Genomic DNA, 25,589 nt, shown 5'->3' on the forward strand with positions numbered 1-25,589 from the left:
GACAGATTTTGATATGAGTAAGCAAGATAATGATCCTCTTGTGTACGTAACTGGCTGGCACGTGGACGTCTGTGTAAGAGTTAGAAGAGTCTAACATGTATACGGAAACAGAGTTTTAGCATACTTCGGAAGTTTTTGTCTTCCTGGTAGCAAATGTTAGTTATTCTTCCTTGTGGTTTCTGCCTTTCCAAAACACTAGCTACCAAAAGTTCAAATGCGTGGGATTGGTACACATAAGCTAATAGAAAGTGGAAATTTCCTGTTAACACTAAGGTTGTGCTCCATTTAATGCCTTAGTTTATTACAGTAACATTTCATACTACATGGCCTGTATCTAATTTTGTGCTATGAGCTCTCCCCCTCTCTCTCTCCCTCTCTCCCTCTCTTTCCCCCTCCCCCCCCCTCTCTCTCTCCCCCCACTCTCTCTCTCACCCCCTCTCTGTCTGTCTGTCTGTCTGTCTCTGTCTCTCTATCTCTCTGTCTCTGTCTCTCTGTCTCTCTCTCTCTCACATCTTGCATCTTTTGGTATCCTTGTGTAACGAGTTTGCCCGTCTGGAAATTTGCACTTAAATTAGATTGAGGCCTTTGTGCCTCTTGCTCACAAAGGAAAAATCGAACGAATGAGTTTTGCAACTGCTGGTACAACCTTAAGACAGCCTCTGAGTAAAGTCAAAACTTTTTGGGAATGTAATCTGTCAACTTGTGTCCAAAAAAATATTCAATAAATGAAACGGAAGCTGTATTTACGCCTTTTTATTGACATCTTTTCCGTTTTTTTTATTCATGTCTGATATGTTGGCAAATGCGCGATGTATTACAATAATGCTTTGTCAAAATATTGATCTCAGTTGGTATCGGTAGCAATTATTGATTTGAAGCATACATACACTGTAGATGGAACCATTTGACAATGTGCAAATCACTGTTTATCTCCAATCTAGGAAGTGGAACATAGACGTTAGATACGAAACCAATTTTCAACGTAACCTATAGTGGACTAAATTGTCTTCAAACTCGTTCGTGAATATCAGCACTGATGTAAGCTCAGCTCCTAGTCATTAACATTGTATGAGAAACCAATAAGCGTAAACCTCCATGAGGGTATGATCACTGAGACAAAAATACGATCCGTATTCTATGTAATCTGCAATTCCAAAACATTGGTGTTGCTGAGGATGTTAAAGATCTAAGAAAATCGTCAATAACATGCAGACTAATCATTGATCAATTAGACTGGAGAACTTAACGACGATGTGATTGAATACGTGTTATACATTTCATGGAAATTTCATGTTTTACAAATTGAAGCCCACTTAACTCTTTTCTATGGAAATGCAGCACAACCTCTCGGTCTAGGGTAGGGTTACAGCATATAAAACACAAACCTATCACAATGCACTATCTAATGATACGTAAATCTAGCTACATTATTCTCAATTTGACAAAAAACACATTCAATTATGGTGCTAATGTAGCATTTGAAGTCGGCTATAATATTACACGAATAAATCAATGTATGCTGCGTTATCTAATTACAATATTTCAGGCCAGTTTTTTGGAAAGGGTAATTGACAAAAACGTTACAAATATAGAAAACAAATTATCCGCTGTTTTCGCTCAAGCCTAGACCCTGTTCCTCATCAGAAAGAGGTTTGCCTGTATTATCGCTACATGTAACGACGTCAGCGTTCCGCTGTAGTTTTATCACGTTGTGAGATCGGGGTCCTAATAGAATAGATTGCTTCTGATATATGACTCTATTTGCAAACACCGTTTCGTTAAAGATTTAACAAATTTGCCCCAAAGCGGTGAATTATATTATGCAAGATTCATTTATGGCACGACCTGTAGGTCTTACAGTTTTAATTTCTGAATCAGCGTTTTGCGCATTATTGCTAAATTTTACCCTAACGCTTCCTTGATTTTCCAAGAGAAACGCTCGCACAGATTCTTGTAATGAAATTTGATTTTCTCTGTGACGAATGCAAGACATCGTTGTAAGCTGACATGCTTGGTTCTGTAACGTATACAGTTTATCCCACAATCGCAATCGTTTTGGATAACTGTAAAACACACAGTCAATGGAACGTTTACCTGGTAAAGTAGCTTTGTTATAGTACTAGATATTTCGCGAGTTCTTCCGCTCTACGTTAGATAATTAGTAGTCAATTTCCCACCTGGTGTATTATAGATATTTTCAAGACTTCCTTCTTCATCTTGTTTTTATTAAACAGGAATTGAGTGAAATTGCGTAATATACAGAATTTATCGTTAGGATCACACCGCAAAACGCCTCATATCTGAAGATGCAACCTGAACATACATTACGTTCATATTTGTACATAAGACAAACGAGAGAAAAGCAATTTGATACAAATTTAGAATCAGATACAGTCGAGCCAAACTATTAAACTAAATCATACACCTGATTCGTCCTTCTAGTTTTGAATAAGATAGAGAAGAGCCAAACAATCAAACCAAAGCATACACGTCCTTCGTCCTTCTAGAACTCGTTAGTGATGCGTAAGGTCGCATTTTTTATATCCTAAATTAAATTCGAACTTTGCACCGGAAAAAAATAAACTTGCTAAGTTTAGAACTTTTATCAAATATCCAAAGATACTGTACAGTAAACCGGATAGATATGGACAACATCTTATCATAGTTACTGCTAGTTCGTAACTCACACATTAAACATCGGTCAGCTAATTAACACTTTGTCTGTACTGTAAACTATCTAAAAACCGACCCTTGTTCGTGAGAAACTGGATCATGGCGTATACGCATTGCGGTAGTTCTGTACACTACCAGCTCGCCCGTACCATGCACCAGCTAGATATTGTCCTTTGCTAAGACTTTAAAAAAAAACAAAATAGATAGCACATTTTGATACAAATTCATAAAGACAGACAGTAAAGCCAATTAAGGAAATAAACTGCATACGACTGTTTCGTCCTTCTAGGACTTGTCCGTGGTGCTACCGGCCTAAATGTTTAAAGCAAGTACATGTAGGTGAATGACACCAATATATATTGATAGGAAGAAATGCCATGACCTTTTTGAGAAGTACACGAATCCTATAAAACATTAACTTTTGTAAAAAAGTCCATGTTTTTGTACAAACTTTGTACCAATCTTAGCATGTGGGCGACACTGCTTGTCGACTTTCAGTCCCAGAGGTTTGTCGTAACCTGCTTGTCACGTTTAATTCATTCGAATAGTGGCATGTTTCAGAATATATACATGTACTTGACGTTGTTCTGATACAAATGTATTATCTGACATATAAACACTACGATATTTATTTAATTATGGAGCTGGTACATCTCCCTGTCCAGAGTTTTTTAGTTTTCTTTCGATCACTTTTGATTTTCCTCAGCCGCTTTCTAAGCTGCAAAATTTAGGCCCTAAGCATTGCTGACGAGTCCTAAAAAGGACGAAACAGCTGTATGGTGCAGTTTAATTCATTGTGTGGATCTATTGTATTTAACTCTAAATTTGTATTAAAATGTGTTATTTACTTGTGTGTTTTATACAATTTTCTTACCGTATACCACCTAAACATCGCCCTTGCTTAGTAAAATATGTTATTAACGACAAAATATATATATACGTATATTCTTACTCTTTAGTTCTGTCTGAAGAACTTTAACTTATGTTGTATTTATGGTTTTTCTTTCCATTCAAATATTTGAAATTCCACTGAATGTCTGGTAGAGAAGATACTCGTTATTTTATTCTAATAATTCTTAATCCATAATTTTGAAAATGAAATTGAAAAAAACAAATCGAACACTGAGAATTGTTGTTTTGAAATTGATTATTTTATCAAAATGGACGAGTTTTTTTTGTGGTCACCATTCCAACCAAACCATTGTGTATCTGAATATATTAATGTTTAAGTGTCATTAATCAATTCAGTTATTTAAAAAGATCATTTGATCACAGATAGATAAGAGAATATGACCGCCAATGAATTATAGTTATGTAGTGAATAGGATTGTGATAAATTATTACCATGTACATGTCAAGGTTGTTGGATAGAAGTCAAGTTCATTTAAACTCTTATATACACAGAAAACATTAATCATGCACACATACACAGATAGTTTTGTTGAATATGAAAGAAGGCAAATTGAGGGGACCTTTGTGATATTTCCCGCAATTTTTCTCTATAGAAGAGAACCAGGAAAACGTGTTTTTAAGATTATAATGAAAATTTTGGGTGACATTGTTTAATATTATTTTTGTGTGAAGTATTAATCCATTATGTCAATTCATCATTTTTTTTCATCAATTTTCGAGGTCGCTTGGTTCCCTACAAACACGTTTAGAAGGGTCATCATAATTTAATGTTGCGGGTAGTTGTAAAACATGCAAGTAATTTAGATTATTGAACAATAACTAGTCGGTGTGGGTTTGGAATGCTGTCAAACCGCCACTAACCCAAATATGTTAACGCAAAGACACATAAACTAGACTTAAAGGGACTCTTAATCGAGTCGTGTATCAGAAACGGTCTTTTAAAACTAATATTTTTTTCATACTTTGTTCAAAATATCATTTATTTTTACCTAAAACAGTTTTAGTACAACACAGTATATGTTTTAATGTTGGACGGTCGAGAATATTGCAGGTGGTATGAAATAATGATCTGTTATTTCCTATTGAAGAAGTGGTAATTAATTTATGAAACGTCCTCTTTACTTGTTATTGATAGTACAAGGACATATTTCTAGTACATGATGAATATCAAATTATACTTTTGATACTAATTTCAGTGATCACTACGAACAGATAGAATTTTTAATATTGATTTTGGTCTTTCGAAAATTTTCACTTTTCCCCCAATTTTTTTTAAAGAGTCATATTTTTGTTCTTACTCTCAATCCATATATAATTTTATTGTTTTAGAAGGCACTGTATCTGGAGACTTGATTTCGTGGATAAATATATCTCAATATATCTACTTAAACCAATTTTAACAGGTAGTGTACATATCAGTTAGTGGATTAAGAGAACCGACGAAATTGACGAAAACAGATTCTCTACGAAAAGTAATGTGTTTACAGTAATATGTGTGCCTCATTATTTCGAACTTGAAGATCGAAAACCCCGTTTAACTTGAAGCGTTTCTTCGGTCCCTGCCTAACGTTACCCAAAACATTGGGACTCACTGGAATCGAATAGTCGGTTATCCCGGAGTTTTCCTGTTGTCCTGTCGAGTTCGAGATAACGAGGTTCGACTGTAGTTTCATTGTTTTATCATTTTTATTCATTTTTGACTAGGATGTATTAATCATTAGACGTCATACCCATATGTGTTGTGGGTGCTTCTTCTTAATGTTAATATCTTATTTTATTTTCTTTCTTTGCGATGCGCAATGCGTTTCTGTTGCGTTTGGCACGAGGACAAAACGAAATGAAATGTGTTTAAAAGACATTTTCTATCAAAAAGACATACATTTGTGTTGTGCATTCCCGTGATATGTTAGTACCTACAAGTAACATGTTTATGTCACTTTTTCCGGTTTTGTTGTCCTGAAAAAAGGGTTATCGATATAAGAATATTGGAAGACCAGAAAAAACTATTTAGTCAATATTGTAAAAACAGCACGCATATGAGAAACACCTTTTAATACAAATTAAAAATCAAAAGATGAATTTCAACAGCATCATACAGCTGTCTAGATTTTTATGGACACGTATGTGATGCAAAGGGCCTAATTTTTTTTATTATAAGAGGCGACTGCAAAACAATGAAATTGATCAAAATAAAAAATGTTTTGAACAGAAGATGAGAGATATGCAAAACCCAAAAATTCGATATTTGTCGTGGATGTTAGCATGGGACAATTGAACAGGAATGTAACATACTTCAATATTTGTGAGCTGTGCCGCTCTTTCAATATATTTATTCAAATTAGAATTCAAGTGACACTACATGTACACTTGTATACGTCTCAGTAGCTTTGAATCACATCAGACCATTTTCCGATTCAACATTTAAATTTTGTCTGTGAATATGTTACTTTCGCTGTTTTTTGTACCCCGGTGTGACCTTAGGTCGTCGCTGTGAATATTATATATCGGATACCTGTCAATTTCATTCCCATTATTTGTTTCCTTGTTCTTCTATGCACTTTTTCCTTTACATCGAAATATTATTTATTTGTATGTACCTGCTTAAGGAACCTGACAAAAATAATGTTGAGACTTTAGCTTTCACGTGTGTGATTAAGTTTGTAACATGTTTCGGTCACCGACTGAATTCTGTAATGTGTTTTGTGTTTGTTTCTGGTAACGTTTGCTCGCTAAAACAGTTTTGGAAACTGGCAATCTTCCATTCAGTATATCATCCTGCCCTGACTCATCAGAAGAATCAAGTGGTCAGACCGGCCACTTATCGTCAGTGCTTCAATCCTGAGTATTCCGCAAATCCTCTGACTTGTTCTATACAAAAAGTTCCTTCACAATCCTCAGGGGAAAGGCCTCTGTATCATATTTGAGAAAATGACTTTATTAAAGGTTTTAAGAGAGCAGTGTCAACGCATTAACTTCGGTCAAAGACGATCCCCTGTGGTTAGATAAACTAATAATCCAACTTCATTAAAGCGTCTTTCTGACAATGAAAAATATTTTCCTGTGTTATGTAACCAATTTATAGGTCGCATGGTTCCAATAGACCCTTTTAGATGGCCTTTCAGAATTTAATGTAGTTTTGAGTCGTAAACTGCGTTAATAATTTTGAATTATTGAACACTGCGTGGTACACGAACTTCGTACATCTAATATGTTTCTCTATCCGACATAAATGTCTAAAGACTGTGCAGAAAGTTTCATGATTCACTGCTACAAAAAGGCGTATTCTAACATTTTGACTCTCAGTGCCAACAGATGATATGCACATTTTTAAAAATTATTTTCTATAGATCCAGATCAAATTTTACTTAAGTTGGTCCCTGTGAGTCTTTCGCATCAAAATAACTTACATATCAAAATCCCCATGTTTTGACATCAATACTAGTGATGTAAAATATATTTTGAAATCTTCGGGCTACAAATTCAACAGTTATATATATTTGCAAATTACCATTGAAATTGTATTTCATTGTTTTAAAGACGTTACTAACAGCAAAGTGCATCAGGACTCGGGTACATGTGTATGATAATTGTTGTCAATATTATATTCACATTTAAGCTTATGACGGCTGCTGTCAGACTTACGAATCTCTTCTGTTTATCTTATATAAAATATGAGATTTTTTCCGACAGAAAAATCGGTTTGTCGATAGAAATAAAGAATACAGGAAATTATAGATATTAATGTCCACCAAAGACTAAGAGGTATAACGAGGCAGACAGATTTGACAGTAAACGCCATTGAAATTCCCATCAAATGTTTCTCTGACCATAGGTTTGCACGAGACGTTATAGCGAAATGTGGAAAAAAAACCAGCAGTACTCGGAGTTGCATACACCAGTGACATAAATATTTGGAACAGTTCACTATAAAAAAGGAAGCCTTCTGGACCACAACTGTTCACGGTGGATCGTTCAGACCGCAATAGAATGTTTGAGAAGATATCAGTAATACATATGTAACGTAAAACAGGAGACGGCTGACTTTCATCTTGGATTTTATAAAAGTAATGTGATCGCTAGGGAAATAGATGGTATACAATTTCCTCAATTAAATGTTGTTTTTAGTAAAGGCACTATGGTGAGAGAAATACTAAAATCGTATCATAACAAGTGTACACGTGTTCATTTGTTCGGAAGGTGTAAATATTACAGATTCAAGCGAGCAATCGTGGTACGCATTGAGTAGACATAAAAGATAACCCCGATAAGACTCCGGACTACAATAAGTCACGTGTCGAATTCCACAAGAACGATTTGTTTTGTAAGACAAGTCCATGCGTACTTTTTGGGGGAAAAGTAGACATCAGTGTAATAGAGCGGTACACAATTTCAATTTGTGCCTTACTCAAAAGTACACAGATCAACATTAATTTTATTATCCCCTCACAATTAGCATACGGATTCCATACATATGCAATGTATCGGTTGTACATATATACAAATAAAAGACAATGAAAGGAATTAGAAATATGGTTTTACCAATATCTCATCCTATACACTCAAACTTCAGTTGCGTCTCCAGTCTTTCATTAAAATGTACTCCAGTGTCTGTGTAAACGACTTCATCAAAAGTTCTAAAAACTACTTCATTTGTCTAGCACTGCCTGTATAGACCGATACTCATTGCCTATATATAACATCAAAGTACATTGTTAACTTCCCAGAAACACAAAAGGATGGAACGATGTTGTGGCTCTCTAAGGATACTAGTATATTGCATACGTTTATTGAATATATTAATCAAATGATCTTATTCTGTAGACTCAAAAAATAAATGATGTACAATATCTTCACTTAAAAAAATTAATTAAAAGTTTTCCACTAAAAGTATTAGCTATGGAAAAAAGCCAATGGTAAGTGTTAAATGGTTTCAATTATGAATACGGGAACAATAGTTGTCTTCAGTTCAATAGGGAACAGTTGATAATTTTGTCTTTAGAGAAAGAGTAGCCATATCGACCGTCTTTGTGCACGTGAGCTCGTGACGGACTAAGATTAGGGTGGCAACGGTAATCACGCCCTTACGTTCATCAAACGTCCTCGTGCTGCAACTGATATGCTCAACTTGCCGCACTGTATGGACAATAAGTACTCGAGAGGAAAGCGATGGAACGATACTTTTAGCCGTTTATAAGCTGATAGTGCCGCTTTGTTAGAATGATTATTAAGTTTACGATACGTATGAGTTGAGAACACATATAAATAACCGAAGTCTGACAGACAAGCTTTGCACTCCTGCCATTTTACATCGCCCCAAACGAAGCATCTGTAATGGTTTTGACAACTTCATCTTAATTTATTTATATTGATGATATATAATGTGATGAAGATCACATCTTTCGTGTGAAATATTTCATCTATCTCAGTCTTGCTGTCGGGAACTAAATTGGTGCTGAAAGTCTGACGGTTACTTTTCATATTTCACACCCGCTTTTCATTTATGTAGATGTATCGGTCAAACCATTGCAAACACAAAAAGTACAATAGATATGTCAGACTTTCGTGTATGTCATTATCACAGCCATTCAAAAACATAGGAAACAATAAACGAGATCATTAATACCCAATACAGAAATACACTTTGATGTTTGGGCTATTCAAAAATGTAAACATTTCCATTTGTTTTATAAACTTTTCGTTTATGACAGCAATAATTAATTAATTGTAAATGTTGAAGTTTAAAGAAATCTTTCGAAATGACCATCAGAGTAAAACTATAACACTTTTATATAGCATGTCAAGGTCATTTTCGAATTAATGTTCCAACAGAGAGAGGAAAACAAAACAAAATGCCAATGCAAACGACTTGTTCTACAAATGGTAGGCGCGCACGGTCCGCACTGTTGTCCATTGATCTGTGAACCCATTACAACCACGACAGAAGATGGATCAGGCGAATTAAATCAGGCTTTATAATTAACACTTTTATTGGCCCGCCTCTTTGGATTAATAGTTTTGCAACTGTTTGGCTCCAGAGTTCTATATTAGGGATGGTATGGAGAAAAGGCCGTAGTATGCTGTCTCCCTTGCCTTTTTGTATGTAAAGCGAATCGCGGTGATGTCCGAATAATTTAAGTCGCCAAACTAATTTCAGAATTAGTAATTCTCTGTAATGATGAAATAATTTAAACAATAAATGGAAAGACCGGTGAAGTTATAATCCAGATTTATATCTTTATTGGAAAATGACATCTTATAAACATTACTGAAATGGAATTCTTTCCGACATATTTTATAAGAAGAGAAAGGTCATTGTATGACCTATAAGGCAGTTCCCAGTGTTTCATTGACAGAGAACGTATTTTGTTCAGTTTTTAAATTTGAAGGAATCATTTCCGAAAGCATAAAGAGATCATTTTTATTGTAAGAGATAACAGCGCCCCCTTCTTCACCATTCTCACGAGTTCCTCCTTATTGTATATTTTTACTTTGTGTACGCCACGGCATTAGAACCTTACACTTACATGTTAGTGTCTAGCAGTTATTAAAACATTTTGCGGTTAAAAAGTTGCTAACAGAGACCGACAGGATTCAAACAGTTACTGATAGCAACCAAATTAAACGCGACCATAGTCTCGCTTAACACACCAAGATCTGTTTGGATCTACTTCACCATGTTAGAACCGCGAGTACCAGGCCAATAGTTTGGTAGACGGTGCTTTTATTGGCACTGGCGTCGCTACCTACCTTATCTTTTGCCATTTATATTACCGTAATATCAAGGGAGTACCTGTCTCTGGCATGACTACTAGAGGCACAGCTATCTACATCTCTGTGAGGGCGCACAGTGACTCCGCGCGGGCTTAGCCTTCTACACATACACAAGGCTTAGCAATCGAGACTCATCATAGAAACCCTATTGTTCATCTAAAAGGCACGATGTCCGCTCTTTAAAGATAACACTCTTTAATATTGTGATGGATCTTCTCCGAATTATTTCATCTCTGGGACTATGAAAAAAGGTCATGACATCAGCTTATGCATTTTGTGGCGTATATTAGACAGTCTGTTCTGTGTTTAATGCACAGACATAGGCCGATATTGATGCATTACATCGATTGATATTCATGGGTTTTTGGGTATGTAGATCTGTAATATCTTTCATGTAAGTAAATTCTTCATCTTAATGAAATTAAATGAATATTTTAATCAATACATCTAAATTGATGTTGTCTACATTTCAGACAAAATGTAATTTGATGAATAATTCTTTCACCAGCTAAAACCATCTCCATGGTTCAATTACAATATTGTGTAAGCCGCAAGGAGCTACAAAGTCACATATCTGACCCCAGTGAATAAAGGTCACGGTCAAGGTTATAGAGAAGGTTGTGTTCGATTTTCCAGTGTGTGATATATTTGGTGGTTCTAACATTATACAAGCCCCATACCATTCATTCGATAAGGTCATTCGTTATGGCTTTTTTGTTAAGGTAAACATTTCTACTCCCTGTACAATCTATGTCAGCATTTCAGAACACATGTGCAAACATTGGTATTTTCGTTTTTATATTTAGGAAGCGGTCTTGTTGAATTAAAGATAAATTTCGGTATGACCAAACTATGTCTATTGCTCATTTTAAGTCATGAACTGTATTTCTAGATTTTTTTTCAAAAAGGAGGAAACTGCATACAATAAGAAAAAATGACATACTGTCGTCAAACAGATTAAGAAAAGGCCAAAGTTAAAAGTTGTAAGCGTATAATGGGAACTCATTTCTTCGATCCTACTTTATCGATGTCTTGACAGGACCAGATTAAGATACATGACAGAGTAAATACAGTGCAACAGAGGAGTTTCTCGTGTCAGGGTCACCACCAGATTGGTAATTTCATTTGGTCGTTAACCCATCAGTTATTGGGAGGTCCTAGAGAGGGTGTTGTTCTAGCGTGACATCATACGTCAATGCCAAGACCTCTGTCAGAACGTCGCCGCACCATCTTACGGAAATGAGGTGGTCGAAGTCGTCTTACAAAGGCGTTCATCGAAGAATGAAGTAAAGAAAACCAGTTGCCGTTCGTGCTTCGGTGTTAAATGCAAACGTGTTCGAAAATGACAATAATATCCCTATAATAAATGAATTTTGCATCTGAAGTGAAATCCAGGTACAAATGTATATCTTGCGTCAGTTGCAAGAATTTGTCTGATCATTTTGTCCTTTTTTCTCTCCAAAAACTATGCGTCTGTAGCGTCTCTACAATTTCCTGATAAAATTGTAAGAGTAGCAATATACATTCAAGAATTTCAATTAGTAAGCTTTTGGTTTGCATGTATTGTAACTGTGCTTAATTTGATCTAATCCACATTTAGCGCATTTTTATTTTTTGATAAATTCAATTAATGGTGTATTTCTGCATCCAGAATAATTGCTATATAAAAAACGTATGGGCAGAAAGTGCAAATTACTGCAATTATAATTTCAGCGAACACCCACCCCACTCCACCCCACCCCACCCCACTCCACCCCACCCACCCCACCCATCCCACCCACCCCACACCCTTGAAATAATATAAACGCTAAAACAAGTTCGTTTACAGTATGTTAAATCAAACTGGAGACAAATTCATTGCTACCGAAATTTGCTTCATGTGCAGTTGCCTGCGAAATGAAAGCGAACTTCAGACACTGTAACAGGGCTATTTACTTTAAGGTCATAATAGCAGTAGTCTAGGTGGACTAGGAAATGGAGTCTGTGCTGTACAGTTATTAAAAAGATGGTTTCATATAACATACATGTAGGTTATCAAACGCATGATCCTACAATCGCCATTACATCACCTGCAGACCGTGCACTGAATTGCATATATAATCCCGTATATAGAATAAAGTGATTGATCGTATCATTACAAGCAATATAGAAGTGTTGATAATATTCCGTCGAACATTCAAATCCGAAAGACATATTGTATGTGATATACTGCAAAACATATTCGTATTTTTTTTTCTTCTTTTCCAGATTGTTTTTCTCGTATTTAATTTCACTAGAGGATCAGACACAAGGACAAATGAACACTCTATATGTAAAACATGTACCGAACTACACATTTGAGACATCTTTACGCCTTACCTTCCATTTCGAGGTTTTCGCCCAGACATCGAAACGACTTTACAGAAACATTGGCATATATATCTTAATTTGTTGTTAGAAGGTGTCCAAGGTAACAGACACTGAGATCGAGATTTCGTCAGACTGACGGGGTCCCTGCGACTCTTGATACGAGACTTCGTGCAAATACTGCACATGTGTAAAGATAGCTAGAATTGATTCTAAAGTACAAATTTTTACCACGATCTAAAGGTCACAACTTGCAGTTAGATATTTATTCGGTACCGTACGCTAAAAAGAGACTTTCCGTAAAAAGTCCTGTATAATCACAAGCATGTCGTGACGTATGGGCTACACTATCTTAATAGGATTGAAATCAAAATAAAGGAAATGTTGACAATTCAAATAAATTAATAAACAAGGAAGTACACAAATAAATAAATCAATACATGAATAACTAAAAAACATATATTCCATATTATTATTGATGTCCTAAGCGAAGTATATTCTATTCTATTTGTGTTGACTATACATCTTACATCAGTGATATATATGGATGATATTGAAACTTTATTCAATACTAACGAAATCTATGTTTAATATACCTACTTCACATTCGTTGTCGAGTCCTTGAAAATTAAGTAACAATTGCGTTAGGCAGTAAATCCGTAAACTTTGTTATGTCTCTCCGTGTAAATTGTTCTTTTGTTCATGTTTTGCCCTAGTTTTATTGAATTTGAGTTTTGATTATAATTATGTTGGTATTTTCTTGTTGTTTTTGATTAATTCTATATTCTTATTGTTAGAAGCGTTATACGTGTGTGTCTTTTGTTCAATTGTTTGACTACCTCTGTCGATCTATTTATCTCATGACAAGGTATTAACTTGTAAACTTCAACGCGTGGATCTCTGTGATGTTGGTGTCATATTTACATTCTGTGTTGTCTATGTTTGATTAGCATACATAGGAGTACATAGGACTGTATACTACAGCTAATAGTGTTTTGATCTCCGGAGGGGCATAACCAGATGACTTCTATGTAAATAAAAATGACCGCTGGTTAGTTTCGGTATCACTACTCTGACCAATAGAGAAAAAATCGACATGTTAACAGAATCACAATTAAAAAACAAGTTCAATAAAACTAACACAAAATATGAACTAAAACGTACAAGGATAATAAGACCATGTGTTCCGGAAAGGTAAGCGCATTCCAGATGTAAAAAACTTGAACAATCTAAGGTAGTTGGGTTACGTTCCTAAATCAGAAAATGGTAAACAACGAAATCACCAACTTACTAACGAGCAACAAAGCCGTTCACTTAGAAGAACTATGCCATTTGTGATCGAGATCATTATGACATATTCGAAGTTGTTAGACATTAGATAAAGGACTTAATGAAAAATTAAGAATAATGATAATTTACGAAGCTATAAACTTATGACAATATCAAATCATCAATACTAATTTCCCCACAAAATTCTTATAAGGGCTAAAACATATAATATTAAGTTTTCCAATTTTGTCAGTAAGGCGTCGATCGGACAGTTTACACATGGAATCTGTCACAAACAAGGTATCTTTGTGAGGGTTATCAATTGTAGACAGGACAGACTTCATTTAGAATATCCATGTTTATTCTATTCTGTAAGTTACATAATCTTTAACTCTAAAAGATGAACAATTTTCGAAGAAACACTGGACTCGTCGCTCTGTACAATTTGATTGAAAAACGCATCACTTCTCAATCAGATATCATTACATAAAACAAGATGTTTATTTCAAATTATTAAGAATTTTGCGATACATGTACATTTCCTTATAAAGAAACTAACTTCAGTTTGTAGTCGTTCATTTATGATGAAAGGAGTGATTAAGTTATTCTGAATGTTCAAATATTAATGAACTTGCTAGCGTTTACCTCCATTGTACTTGAAGACAAATGATACATGGTATGTTAAGATTTTAACGAACACAAAACGATGAAAAATGGTATGTGAAATGTACTTCGATTTGAACCTATTCTAATATTTGTGTGAATTTCGACCTCAATAAAGAAATATTACTCCTATTTGAAAAACAACTGATTACACCATTTTTCGTTGGGGACAACTGTAGTATGTTGGAGCTCAGAATTCTGAAATCCTCTGTTCTGTACACAGCCATGGCCGATGAACTCAAACGAGGGAAGCAATATTACTGAAAGCATATTACTTAAAGGTTTAGATAACTCGCGTCTATACCTTTTTCTCATGAACCTTTCAAAATTACGCAGTTTAAACGAAAATTAGAATTGCATGTTTCCAAAAACGAAGCGTAACGATTATTTCCGAGGACGTACATAAATAAGGAGCCTGAAAGGTTTATAACTTTTAATCACGTATGGTGTGTCCAATCTTCTCTTACCACGGAATTTCTACAAGTGTCGGAAAATAACGACCCGAAAAAAAGAACTCTTGCCCATCAATACTATTGGAACGTAATTGGAAATAATAAAAAAAGTCATGGAAACCATTAAGAATACATATTACGTCAGACTCAATAATTAAACAAGAAAGAAATTAAACAGTCTGCAGTAAAAGACTAAGACAGATAAATAAAAGTTTTAAAAAATCGAGCGTTCCTCCGTATCTGTAGAAATATCGTCAAAATCAAAGGAGAAATGAGACGTTCGCACCTTACAGTAGACTAAAATGTAGTACTTTAAATATTTTTGTATTCTTAGTGAAACCAATGCGATAATCTGTTGAACAAAGAATGTTCTTACTGTATATTGACTACACCTTATGGACAGAATGTTTTTGGTAGTTGAAGTTTTAGTCATATACCTTTATGCTTTTCAGTCTCCATGCAGACACATTTTATTTAATCTTTTTACTCTTAGAAAATAAATACGTCCCTTACTGTAATCTTTTATTTCGTTTTCATTTTTACGGAGATGTTCGCTAAAAAATATTTCAATTTGCTTGAATGATTAAGATGAAAGAAATATTTAAAATAATTCTTCCCTAATCATTAAAATTTTTGATTAAAAGCCTGTTTGATTGAGTACATTGAAGATATATATATATATTAAAAAAAAATTGACATCGGATATTTATCTGTCAGATAACACAAAATTAATTTCACAGCACAGATTTATCCGATGTAACTACTCAGACTAATAAACAGTATTTACGCAGGGAGTTAAAAAGATGCATATTGTCTTTTCACAGCAAATAATACATACGGAACGTTTAGTATATACATTGTATCAAAAGTAACAGGTGTTCTTGCTGACATACAAAAGTAAACTTTTAATAATATAAACGTCTTGAATTAATATTTTTTCAGAAGTGATAAAGCCATATCATCATCTGTTGTTTCGTTTGTTAGTTTTGCTTCTTAACGACAAGTTTATGAAATTATATTTACGCCGAAAAGTATGTAAATATATTTTCCAATTTTTTCCCTATTGATATATATTTGTATCTAGATTTAAAACTTGCTTTCTAACCTTGTGAATTTCCCTTTTAGGAATTTTCTAAATATCCAAGTCTTCTTTCCAGACGTAAATATTTGAGGTTCCAGTGATACAGATGCAGTGTACATGTCTTCGGTGGTTTTAACTCAAACCGTCCGTCATAGAAATTTTTCGATAACATCAAAATGTTTGATAACAATGGGATTGTAACAGAGATTACGTCTCTTGTATACGAGGAAGCATTTTATTATAGTTCAATGGATTTTTTATTGAAAGTGATCCATCATATATTTTTCAAGACAAGTTACCGCTAGACCTTTACAGAAAAGTATACGATTGGTTTATAGTGTTGTTGGAAAGCCTTTGAGATAGGACCATACAAAACAAAAGTCTATGCCCTCCTCTTGTTCTCAATAAACGTCGATCAGGCACCTTTACTGAATTATCACTGGAGTTTTAACGACATTTCGACGTTAGTTTTGCAATAAACCGCGATATAACCCGCCTTACTCTACAATTGATTCCTGTAAAAGGTCATAAAATAGCAACGCGATTCGTAGGGCTCGGTAAACTAAAATGCTGTTATCTCTAGTAGAACACTGGACAAACCTCGTCCATGGAAACACAGACAATACTTTCTTTGATAAAACTCGGAAAGTCGTGATCAGTGAAAATGTCTTGTTTAGCGGCGTGTAGGTCCGTCGCTTCGTTGACTGACGGTTCATTACGCTACATGGCGTTGTTCAACACTGCAGATGGAACAAATACCAATAAATCAACTAAAGGTGCGGTGGATATTTAAATTTACAATATAGAAATATATTCCTGATAACATTGTATTCTTAATAGCAAATTGTCGGATCACAGAAAAAATAAAATATTCAGAGTGCAGAGGAAATATGGTAAACTCTATAGAACGTCACCAGTCATCATCATCAGTAGTAGGTTTCTATCAGAATATGTATTAATCGCCAAGGTCCTAGTAGGAACGAACCTTCTCATACACGTATGTCACTCTCCAAGTATATAAGGTCATAAATTGCTTAATTGCAATCAGAGCAAAGATATCAGAGGCAATATGCTAACTCCAACGAATTCAATCGACGTATTTTGGCCTATTGCAATTATTATTCTAAGCTAGAATAGAAGTTCTTATAACTCAACCAACAGGAGTTTTCACTGTGACATTTCGATAACCACAATGTCACTTTCATCAGACAAATGACCAGTTTGAAGCGTACTAGCACCCACGTACGTAGTGTACGAGATGATGTGGAATCGACCGACTTTTTCGGCCGTACTATGATCCTACGTCCACTATGGTAGAAAATAGTTAGTAGAAATTGTTATAGAAAAATATACAAAAGATTTAACAATGAAATGTAGTCGATTAGGCTACGCTTTGTTTAACCCTCGGTCAAACATGTGAGAGAAACTATGACTTCCCGCCCCTCCTGATAACACTCGGACCTGCTTTAGCGCTGGCTCGCTGCAGTGTATTGAATACTGACCAGAGACCTGAACAGACTGCAATTACTATTTGAACCTCTATTCTATTGATATTACCAACATGAAGGAAATGTTCAGAAACTTACTAGCTTTTTTTTGTATACATATTAGCAGAAGACTGTGTCCCCAGACACGCGAAATTACGTGCTTTGTGTGGGTTTTTTTGTTTAAATACCAACACGAGTTCTGTCTTTTCCGTACCATGTTAACTGCTAAAGTGTATTCAAGCAGTTTTAATACCATATCGGAAAAATAATTCTTATTGTACTTTTATTTAACACGTCGAGAAGTGCAAATTTAAATAAAATCGATATATCCTGATCATTTTACGACAGTTACCTATTGTGACGTCAAAATGATTGATAACGTTGTGTGCTGTTTTATGAAGAATCATTCTTCATAAACGGAGTGAAACTATATACAGGAATATTGTTGGAGTGGCAAGACATCGTAAATGTGTATTGCTGTCATACAAGCCTTCGCTACTGACACTCAATTTGCTTCTCGAATAATTAAACCGAACATTAACGGAGGAAATTCCGGGAGGACGACATAATGGTATGACTTTTGTCATAGTAAAACCTATAACAGAATCCAATATGTAACCAATTACTTGATTAGGACACATCAGCCGATGATATTTCGTCAAATAGATGTCTTACTGTAAGAGTGGTGTGGCGTTCATGATTTTTTAAAAATCTTATGGCCAGAAAACTGACTGTGCAAATATTTCAGCAATCCTGTGATATGTAATTAAATAAAACATCAATTCATGCCAAATTGAGATTATCTTATACAACAAACCACCTAAAATGAAATATCTGTTGGATAACAGATGAATTGTGAAATCGTTTTTGTCAATTTAATTTGTTTTAAAATTTCCAATGTTTTGCATACTGCATTGTACCAGAAATATCGAAATTCTGAATATTTTTTTAAAGCAAGTCCCACGTTCCCGATTTTGTCAGATGTACTGATGCCGTAAATAGTCATTACGTAATATATGATAACGACTTAAGTGTTATTCGTTCAAAACACATTCTATAACATGTACCGAGATAGAAAGAAATAGACACAACGTGTAAAGATCGCCGAACAAGTAAACACAACGAACAACAACTACGTATGTTCCTGATCAGCAAGTGGATGATTAGCCATTCATTGTGTACTAGACAAAACATAAGTTTTAGAAAAGTTTGTAAGTTTTGAAAAGTGTTTTGTATTTTAACTAGTATTGTTCATTGTAGGAGAGAGCGATTTACAAGAAATTAATTGAATTCTCTCTCTCTCTATCTCTTCGAATGATAGTTGTATTTAAACATGTCGTCTTGTCTTGTTGATATGTATTTTGTCAAATTTTATAGGAAAGGGCTTCATGTGCCAAATCCTACCTGTATATCTGATACCAATAAAATATATTGAAATCAATAAACCTAAGCTATATAGTAGAAAAAGAAACTGTACAAGTCAAAACTACCTGCTTTAATCAAAGATTTCAAAAGATACACATTTTGAAAATTATTCGGTAGTTTTATGATCGTTATAGTGGTCTCATTGAGAATATTTTTTTTGTGTGACATGAAGCTGGCCGCGTTTGATGCTTGTTAGTATGCCGGACGGTTACATTGTTGTATACCTTGTTCTTATTTGAGAACGTGACATTATTTATTTGGATTGACCAAGGTTTACATGGCGGGTGTCGTTGGCAAAGCAGAAGACGTTTACTCTTCCTTATTTTCCTTGTACTTTTTCAGGACATGTTGGCAGTTTCTTGATGATCTTATCATATCCTGTAACCGTACGTTTGTGCTTTTCCAGTTTGGCAGTATTGGAATGTTAAACACGTGATTTATAGATGCTTCTTATCATAATCATTTGGATGCCACTCATACAGGAAAAAAGTTCTTGATTCAAATGTGACGATATTACTTACAAGAAATCAGGGGCTGCATGAAGTTGATAAAACTCTATCTTTATTGTCATCACTTAATCATTCTTTTGCAATCTAATGGTGTTTAATGTAACTCGGATGTCAAGCCTGTACTGCTACTTTAAAGTACATCACAGTGGATGTGTCATCGTGTTTTAAATCCCTTCTTTTTTTAAAAGTTGACAATATTTCTTGAAAAAAAATCCGTATGGCTTTAAAATGTCGGTAATTCTTGGATGCTTTCAAGACAAAGTGCTGTGTTGTCGAATCGACTAAAAGGGAAGCTATGATGAAAACTTGTACGTTTTGCAACGCCTTTATGCAATACATGAATAAAGACCATCAAAACAGTAATGTTCTTATTAACACATTCAACGGCAGAACATGTTCTTGGATTTTCGGGAGAAAGAATGAAATTACTTCATCAAATATTAAAGAGATATGCTAACGGTATGTCGAAACTACATTTTTTGTATTTAAGCAAAGATCATCTAGGTCGACATTATGCTCTTTTAACGACCAAATTGTTCTGATGTCTTCTAACATGCCTATTGATATTGCTGTTACTAGCTGTGATGCAACTATGGTAGAAAGAATGTGTAGATGGTCCCATTTAATACCTACAGTGACTAGTATTTAAATATTTTTCAACTATTCAAATCAATATAAATATTTCATCAAAACTTGAGGAAAACGATAGTTACAAAGAATGGTGGCTGGAAATCCATTGTGGAAACCGTATAACTATGTATACACCTTACAGAGGATTAAACACACACACACACACACACACACACACACACACACACCCACCCACACACACACACACACACACCACCCCCCCCCCCCCCCACACACACACACACACACACACACACACACACACAGAGAGAGAGAGAGAGAGAGAGAGAGAGAGAGAGAGAGAGAGAGAGAGAGAGAGAGAGAGAGAGAGATATCAGTTTTAAAAGTTCGGCAGATTCAGGTACTTCTATACAAGTGATATTTGTTTTGTCATTTGACAATGAGTTAATACGCCATTTCCATTATACTTCGTAAACATACTCTAACGTCCGATCGTCTCCGGTGATGTAACTGAACATTTGTATTTGAAACGTACAGAAATAAGCAAAGCATACAAAATGAAACACCGTTGGACAAGCAGCCTCGGAGATTATTTACCAGTAATACGAAATACGAAGACAAAGAAAAAAATATCTTCTAAAACAATAGATAACATAATGTCTTGCTAGCGGCAATGCGGATTCCTCGTTGATATACTGTATTTGTAATGTTGTCTAGTCAGAGACTAGCCATGCTAAATATAACACTGAGATGGAAACATATGTCACAAAAAAGTTGTAAATTACATATCTCTCCATGTCCTAACACTTGGCGGTAATAAAGAAAGCCGAGCGAGAACTAGTCCTGATTTTTCACACCGAGGACAATGTCTCCGGATCATGACTTGATTGCCTGCGCTCATCATGTATCCTGGGACTGTCGTGGCCATATCAATTTAGCGAGTATGACCTCACTGATCGGGTCCTGGATCTACGGCGTTGCATTTGATGGGGGTATTTAACGATAGGGCTATGTCTTACAGATCGTCTGGACCAATTCCAGCAACAGTCATTTGATAGAACGAAAGCTAATCCCTCTCCACTTTGTAATGCTCCGGATATCTATGACTTAGACCAAGATATGCGGCTGATTGGATTTATGTTGATTGGTTTTAATTTTAAACACAATAGGTATTTTGGGACACCCCGTTAGTGATGCTGTATGACTATATTATCTCCCATGCCATCAGGCTATTTGCCATATCCAGTCAGACATAATTATAGTATAGCCTTCTCTTACCTGACGTAACTCAATTGTAGAGTTTTCAGCACTGACCATAATTAGATAGATAGACATATGTAATCTGTACCGTCTGGATCTTAAACCAGTCCCTGTGTTGAAGGATGAACATGGCGCTGTCCATTCCATACCAAAAAGATAAATAACTGACTTCATTTTTCTCTCAATAAGAAAACAACAAAAAGCCTTGCCTTAATCTTGCTACAAAAGCACTTTTATAATACAATTTTCCTATATCTCACTGCTATTGTCTTAATTCTTTTGGGAATATAACATTACTTACATGAAGTCATAATAAAAAGATCGAAACATCAAATGTGGATGACAGAAATAATAAAATTCAGTACCATTTTGTTGGTATTTGTTTGAGCTGTTAATTACAATTACAAAGCAGTACATGTGAGATGTCCCATTGGTATATATTGCAAAATTACAAACAATGTCAATGACAATATTTCAATGATTGTACAAAAGGAACTAGTGATTAGCACATTTCTATACACATTTAGAGATACACACAGTAGGGCCAGACAATGAATTCATTTGCCTGTTTTTTAACAGCTATGTTGTCCTTTTAGGATATATCAGTGGTGCTAAAGGCCTAACCTGTGAAGCTGAATAGGCGACTGGGGAAAATCTAAAGTGTTTCTTTTCCAACTTAATGGTATGGAAGTATAATAATATCAACACGAATGCCTATTTTCCAACTTGACGAAAGTGCAAATATGAAATATTGGGGATACTGTCAATTTAATGTGTTGTTATCATCAAATATCTAGAAAGGCCATTTAGACGAAAAATCAAAACCGAATCGGGAGACTATTAAAATATTTCAAAGAGATATTTTTATTTTACGATAACGCCCTCGCTTTTACCATAGCTATGCACTCTGAATATATGATACTAGTGATATAATACACAGCAATATTGATGAACATATTGTTAAATAGTGATTTTTATATTTATATTTTATCTATGAAATGTTGTATGTTTTTCTATAAAATGATTGATGTGAAAGTCGTGTGATTAAATTTCTATTGTGTATTTCATCAAATTGATTCACAATCAAATTTAATTGAGAGCACTGGTAAATTAAAATGACAAAACTTTTATGGTCAGCTTAATTGACATTAAATAATGAAAAAGAAAACGTAGTAATTTTAATTTACTCATTTAAAATGAATAATATTTATTCATGACTAGTTTGATTGTTGTCCAAAATTAATTTATTTGAGCACCATATGTCTCCGTAGCAGGTCGAATACTTGGGAGGCGTTGGAAATATGGCTTTCTTTATTGCTTTTTCCACTCCGATCATAGCTCTCCCAAGAGTCATAAATACAACATAGTTATAATAACTATCCATAACGTTCTATATTATCCTTCCCTTGGCTCCGTTCACCAATTACTGAAGTGTTATATTCAGTCTTCCTGTTAAGGTATAAAAGTATTGGCAGAATTATCCATTTTCTTGCCTCCGCATTACACATGCATGACTGCACACCACAGCTTAATACTGGATCGAAATCATCCAAGTTCAATTAATTGCATATTTTGAAACAGTCAATGTTTCCATAAATTGTCCCACTTCGCCGAAACATACAACCAAATCACTTCTTTTCGATAATTGATAATGTCTATCCAATCAGTGTCACGCGATTTAAAAGTACTCAATATATTTAACATCGTTATCCGGTCCGATATTGGTCATTTTGATACAAACTACAAACAAATGTGTTTCTGACGTCTCCAGAATTCTTCGTTATTCCCCAAACTCGAGATATTGCTACTTAAGCAAAGTGTGTATCTACCATGTAGTGAAGTAATGAGTATGCCTTTAGTCTGAGAACAAATGTATACCAAATGTAAACTCTTAACCCGAAATATCTAATTTATTAAATTTATTCGCGAAAACTCCTGTCAACACTTACACTTCTTTAATGATAATGAAATCTGTCAAAGATGTACAATAAAAACATCGATAATTTCCTTATCCGAATACTATTGTTATTGAGTAGACGGTTTATGTGACATTGGGTCTAGTACTAGAAAAATGTCCTTAGATAAATTATTTCTCACAATTGATTCCAATTCTAAATTACATTGTATATCTTTCGTGCAATCTTCTCTCAGATGTCTGACAACACATTGGCATTTAAAAAAAACAATGAAAAATAATGAATGACAAAACTAAAAGAAAAAAAAAATAATGATTTAGTTTCACAAAATAGATTGAATGCTGCAATATTCACCACGTATCATGTATCATAGCCATTGGATAATATAACTACACAAAGAAACATCGAGATGCTGAAGAACCCTAATGAATAGCCAAAGAAAGAAGCAAGAATCTAGCTAAATAGTGACTTAGTTTTTGACACACTTTTAAGTACTTTAGGGCATTTGTAGTTTGGATTAGGATTTTATTTACGTGCCGGGATTTTCTTGTTGTATTCGTGATCAGTTTAACCTGAGTGTAATAATATATAACATGACCAACCGAATAAAGAGTCCTTTTTATTTTACAGTTGTGTTCAACAAACTAGATTTGTAGACATTTTGTTAGTCATTTGGGTTGAATGGGCGTTCAAAACATCTCTGTACCAAACTGCTACGATCAGTTCTAAACCATGTGCGGAACCGGCGGTAGTAAAACATCTCAAACTACATTGTAACATACCTAATTTCTGTTTAAGTTCCTTTTTACCAATTCGGTTTTTCCAGGAGGGAAGGTTTTCGTACAAAACAGTAGCTGTGGAATGTGGTTTCAAATACATTGGAACATCAGACCACGAAATTGGTTCTAAGGGGAGAAATTTCACTCCGATTTACTGCCGCCTGGTGCATTATTTCTATATCCGTACCTTCCATGCACTTCAGGATTGTTGCTTAATTAATATGCAATGATGATCACTGGTAATTGACTTTGTACTATATATAATACTTGTACCTCTAGTAACAGGTTTGTACTTGGTTAATTGTTATGTATGAGACAGACATAGGAGAAAGAGTGGTGTCGGGCCTGGTCATCATTGATATAGCCTAGAACAATGAGCATTATCTACAATAAAACGATTACATGTCCAAGTCTTGCTTAATACAATTAATGATTACACTACAATGGTATCTTCATGTATATTTAATTACCAATTTCATTGTATATCATTACAGTGTTTGAATGAGAAATGTACTGTTGAATTCAAATGCAATGCAATGTGCAATTTCGCAAATTGCTAGTTTAGTCTGAACACAGTTTAAAATATTGTACTCACTTAATTTCCTTTCTAGAAGAACAATGCTTACAAAACGAAATAACGCCCCAGCATTGTGTCAAGATGTCGGTTCTAATTTGTGTAATTACGCTTTATTGCTAAAAAGCATTTAATACCACCCACGTAATCTTGACATCGTTCTTTAAAAAAGCAGTGTCAAATGTTAATCATTATATTGAGAACTGAGAACGGCAAAACCTTTCCTCTCCATTCTTCATATGCCACTTATTTATGTATGGGATACAACTTCATATGCTAACTTTAATTAAACTTCCCAGGAGATATCACTGGGGATACCTTACCTCAACGGAAGCGAATATTTTTAAATACTCCAAAACTTCTTGTTGAGACTCCCTAGTTTTAGTAGTTAATGCGCATCTAAGAACGTCTTTGGCAAAGACTCTAATAACGGTTCTTTCCATTGAAAGTTTTAGAATTCATAAACATTTCGCTAAAATGTTTCTTACTGCAGGACACTCATTTTTAGGATATTCAAAATGATAACGGTCATTATTGAAATAATGTAGAAGAACAAATATAAATACCATCAAATGACATTGCGTCTAGAAAATCCATTAAATGACATTTCTCCTAGAATACCATTAAATATCATTTCTCCTAGAAAAAACATTAAATGACATCAATATCTCTTTTTAAGTCACATTAAATGATTCCTGTTTATTCCTCTTCCCCGCTGTATATGTTGGATTGCTTCATAAATGGCTATAATTATTGAAGATTTTGTTGGAAAACGAGTGAACACTCTAAAGTTATCAAAACGCATGATCAGCTATAAATAAGTTTATTAACTTCATTAATTATTGCAATCGATATTTCGAAATATTTAACCAAATGATGGC

General features: G+C 34.6%; 1 protein-coding gene across 1 annotated transcript in view; it reads left to right on the plus strand.

The window, feature by feature from the left end:
- LOC132543332 (lachesin-like) overlaps window positions 1–25,589 on the plus strand; it is a 104,358-nt gene that overhangs the window by 60,837 nt on the left and 17,932 nt on the right. The gene's annotated exons all lie outside the window — the stretch shown is intronic.

Source organism: Ylistrum balloti, unplaced genomic scaffold (assembly GCF_031769215.1).
Source record: "Ylistrum balloti isolate Yb309-2 unplaced genomic scaffold, AGI_CSIRO_Ybal_v1 Utg369752, whole genome shotgun sequence".
NCBI lineage: Eukaryota > Metazoa > Mollusca > Bivalvia > Pectinida > Pectinidae > Ylistrum > Ylistrum balloti.